Raw genomic sequence first — 4,876 nt, 5'->3', positions numbered from 1 at the left:
GCTGGGAATAAGAATATAGACCAGATTTGAATATTAACTTAAATTAAATATTGTATGCCCTTTACCTTTATATATATTTTATATTTACTATATATATATATATATATTCAGTTTAACTTTAATATTATATACTCTTTATCTTTTTTGGTCAGAAAGATAAAAAAACCAGGGTGACTGGGTGGCTTAGTTGGTTAAGCATCTGCCTTCGGCTCAGGTCATTGATCCCAGGATCCTGGGATCGAGTCCTGTGCTGGGCTCCTTGCCTAGCGGGGAGTCTGCTTCTCCTTCTGCCTGCAGCTCCCCTTGTGTGTGCTCTCTTTCTGATAAATGAATAAATAAAATTTAAAAAAAGAAAGATAAAAACATATAAAGGACACTGGCATGAACTCTACTGAACTAACTGTTTTTACAAACCGACCCAAGCTTCAGCATGTGGGTGGGTGGTTATGACAGGCTCTAGATGCCCTGTGCTCAGCAATAAAGCTTTAACAACAAAACAAGTCCATGTCATTGGTTAATAAGGGGATCCAAGGACTTCCTGCTGAAAGCTTTGGCCCATTGTAGCAAAGGGGACATCATCATCTTAGGATGTCAAGTTCTGTTTGGGGCCATGGCTTCCACCAGACTTTGTCTCAAGTATCATATCTTTCCTTTCACTCCTCTTCCCCTTCCTCCCTCCCTCCCTCTCTCCCTTCCTCCCTCCCTCCCTTCCTTTCTTTCCTTCCCTCCCTCCCATTTTAACCACTTTAAAAAAAAAAAGATTTTATTTATTTGATAGAAAGAGAGCATGTAAGTAGGGGGAGGAGCAGAGAGGGAGAGGGAAAGAATCTCAAGCAGACGCCCCGAGTGTGGACCCCAACAGGGGGCTTGATCCCATGATGCTGAGATCATGACCTGAGCCGAAACCAAGAGTTAGATGCTTAACCGATGGTGCCCCCCCAGGTGCCCTCCATTTTAACCACTTTTAAGTAAAAGTTCTGTGCAATAACCACATTCACATTGCTGTACAACTATCACCACCATCCGTTTCCAGAACTTTTTTATCTTCCCAAACTGAAATTCTGTACTCATACAGTAACTCAGTGTAAGTCCCCACGTTCCCCTCCCGTCAGCCCCTGGTAACTACTATTCTACTTTCTGTATTTACGAACTTGACCACTCTAGGTATTTCATATAGGTGGAATCATATGGTCTTTGTCCTTTTGTGACTGGGTGATTTCACAGCATAACGTCTTTGAGATTCATTCATGTTGTTGTAGGTATCAGTATTTCATCCCTTTTAAAGACTGATTAAATCTTCCATTGTATGGGGGCGCCTGGGTGGCTCAGTTGGTTGAACATCTGACTCTTGGCTTTGGCTCAGGTCATGATCTTGGGGTCCTGAGATCGAGCCCCAAGTCCAGCTCCACGCTCCACAGAGAATCTGCTTGAGATTCCCTCCCCCTGTCCCTCCCCACACTTGCTCTCTCTGTCTCTAAAATAAATAAAGCTTTGAAAAATATTCAATTGTATGTATATGCCATATTTTTATCTATTCATCTGTTGGTAGACACTTGGGTGGCTTCCGTCTTTTGGCTTTTGTGAATAATGCTTCTATGAACACGCATATACAAATCCCTGTTTGAGCCCCCTGCCTTCAATTCTTTTGTGTTTATACTCAGAAGTGGAATTGCTAGATCACATGATAATTCTATCTGTACTTTTTTTTTCATCCAACAAGAAGCCATAACTTTATTAATGATAGAAACAGTACAAATTTCAAACCAAGCTGCAGTTATTCTTTTGAAACACCAAAAAAAAAGTCCTCGTTTTCAGATGGTTATATTGTTAATTCCATAATAGCATTTACAATATCATTACCGTTGTTCTTCAGGGCTTGGACTACCTTTGCTCTTGACACATTTGCTTGTGACATGACCAATTCTATGTCCTTAACCTCTACACTGGTTTCATCAACCTCTTCCTCTTCACTCTTCTCTTGTACAGTTGGAGTCTGTGTGTTTTCTTGAATGTTTGAGACACCTTCACCTTGAACTTTGAATTTCTCAGCAGCTGCTAGTTGTGCTTGCTGAGCTAAATCCTCGATCTTGGCTTCCCCCAAAACTACATAGGTATCTGAAGCTGGGCTCTTGTAGACATCTGGTTTTGTGATGACAAAGAGGATATTCTTAGATTTCCGGATAGTGACTCTTGTAACCCCTGTAACCTGTCGAAGACCCAGTTTGGACATAGCCTTCCCTGGCTTCTTTTCACTCCGGCTCTGTTTTGCTTTACTGACTGGTTCTTCATCGATTCCAGCGGCTGCTGCCAGCTGAGCCTGTTGTGCGGCTGCCTGTGTGGGATCCTGTTCCTCAGGCTCTGGTACTGAGTCATCACTGTCGGATTCTGTTCCAGACCCTGTCCCAGCCTGGGGCTGTGGCAGCTCCCGCTCTGTAGCAGGGACGGTTTCTGTGGCTTCACCAGGCCTTTTGTGAGGGGAACGCGGAACCAAGATGGCGGCAGAAAGAGAGTGAGCGAGAGCGTGACCCACGCCTGTTGCAGAAGGAAACTCTATTTGTACTTTTTTGAGGAACCAACCACATACTGTTTTCCATATAGTTGCACCATTTTACATTCCTACCAGCAGTGCATGGGGGTTCCAGTTTCTCCATATTATCAACACTTGTTTTCTGTTTTGTTTTGTTTTGTTTTGATAATCGCCATCTTGATGGATGTGAAGTAGTATCTTGTGGTTTTGATTTGCATTTCCCTCATGATTAGCGACGTTGAGCACCTTTTCACGCACTTATGAACCATTTATGTATCTTCTTGGAGAAATGTTTATTCAAGTTCTTTGCCCATTTTTTAATTGGTTTGTTTTGTTGTTGAGTTGTAGGAGTTCTTCATATATTCTGGATATTAACCCTGTATCAGACATATGATTTGCAAATATTTTCTCCCATCACATGCTGCCTTTTCACTCTGTTGGTAGTGTCTTTGATGAATTAAAGTTTTTAATTTGACTAAGTCCAACTTATTGGTTTTTTTTTTCCTTTTGTGGCCTGTACTTTTGATGTTATATCCAAGAGTCCTATCTTATTCTACAAAAGGAAAATATGGTATGTGCTAGATTTCATTATGTCTATGAACATGAATGATAAGATCCAAACCCAGCAAAACCTATTTGAAGGAAGAATTAGACTTGAGAAAGAAGCTGGAGATCTGAACCTCTTCATTTGAGGCCTTGAGTTTAGAGAATCTAAAGAAGATTGTACAGACAGCTTTTTGTTTTTCTTCTCTTACCCATTCAAAATTGGGCAACAAATTGGTAAAGGAAAAGATACATAACAACAGGCTTAAAATTTACTGGTTTTTTTGGGGGGGAGATTGTAGTTACGTATATATGTGGGGCTTGCTGAGTATTGGTGTAAGTTTTTAAAGTATGCTTGGTGTAGCTGAAGGAAGAAGTACTCAGGACACCATCCCTCATTTGGTAATGATCAGGAGTGATGTTAGTTGGACACAGTAAACATTTTCATTAATGGTAGAACATCAAAAATTAGAAGAATTCAGACCACCCAAATATGGTATAGCAAAAATGGTAACTACTATGTTTTCAGACTAGTAGGCCCACCAAATACATGAACATGTATTATGGTACATTGCATTTAAAAGAAAAATCTAATATTTGCTATGCCTTTTAAAATAACCACATGAATTACTGAACACTAACTCAAATTCAGACAATGTACTGAGATTGGGGTAAGGGAGATTTTCTTTTCTTTTTTCTTTTTTTAAAATTTTATTTGTTTATTTGAGAGAGAGAGAGAGCCTGAGAGTGGCATGAGGGGCAGAGGAAGAAGCAGACTCCCTGCTGAGCAGGGAGCCCAATGTGGGACTCGATCCTGGGACTCTGGGATCATGACCTGAGCCGAAGACAGATGCTTAACCGACTGAGCCCGGGGTAAGGGAGATTTTCCAAGATAAAAGGAAAAACTTACTTGGCAAAAATGTTAATTTATGTTAAGTGGTTTGTGGCAGAGTTGGGTACTACAGATGGTCCTCCCCTACCATAGAAAGCAGCTGTCCCTGGGAAGCAGCTGATCTACATTCTTCTGTTTACCTGATGTGTTCATTGGCTAGCTCTCATCAACGGAATGTCAGCGGAAGTGATGTAAGTCAGATGTTCAGTAAGTGGGTGTACCTACTCCTTGCTCTTCTCTCCCTTATGTTGGCTGAATGCAGAGGTGCAGAGGTTGATGAGTTCTGGTGGGATGGTAGAATCATAAGATGGAAGGAGCTTGAGTCCCTGAATCACTGTGTGGAGGAAAGCCTCCCACCAGTCAGGAATATCTGCCGAAGGCTATTACTGAGCAAGAGATCAATTTCAGTTTGTGTTAGACCACTGAAATTTTGGTGTTGATTTCTTACAGCAGCTAACTAATATAGGATTTCAAAGGGAATGGAGATGTTTTATGCAATTTGATCTTAAAGTAGATTGTCACCTCTGAATTTGCACTGCATTATGCTAATGCCCCAAATTCTTCTCATGGCCTGCAAAGGACTGCTAGATTTGACCTCACTGAACTCTTGCTGCAGAACTCAGTTCAAAGGATACTTTCTGGTGACCCTCAACACAGATCAGGTCCCCCTACTGTATTCTTCCTTTATAGCCCTTCTCTTACATTGAGATTATGGCTTCATGTGATGATTTCATCAAATAGATGCTCTCCCTCTAAGATTCATAAAGGCAGTGTCCAGGATTGTTTTTTTTTTTTTTTTTTCCTCACCATTGTATGCTCAGGGCCTGGCACAGAGTGGACTCTTAAAAATATTTTATCAAATAAAATAACACCTGTCCTTAGCTACCAACAATAATGCCACCACTTAATGGATT

The 4,876-nt window shown here is 41.0% G+C and overlaps 1 pseudogene; it reads right to left on the bottom strand.

Moving 5' to 3' along the window:
- Nucleotides 1-1,706: 1,706 nt before the first annotated feature.
- Nucleotides 1,707-2,608, bottom strand: LOC102730708 (nascent polypeptide-associated complex subunit alpha pseudogene; annotated as a pseudogene).
- Nucleotides 2,609-4,876: the final 2,268 nt, after the last annotated feature.

Source organism: Leptonychotes weddellii, unplaced genomic scaffold (assembly GCF_054177405.1).
Source record: "Leptonychotes weddellii isolate Sample4059 unplaced genomic scaffold, ASM5417740v2 HiC_scaffold_7854, whole genome shotgun sequence".
NCBI lineage: Eukaryota > Metazoa > Chordata > Mammalia > Carnivora > Phocidae > Leptonychotes > Leptonychotes weddellii.
Note: the sequence above shows the minus strand (reverse complement) of the source record. Positions and strands in the feature narration are given on the sequence as shown.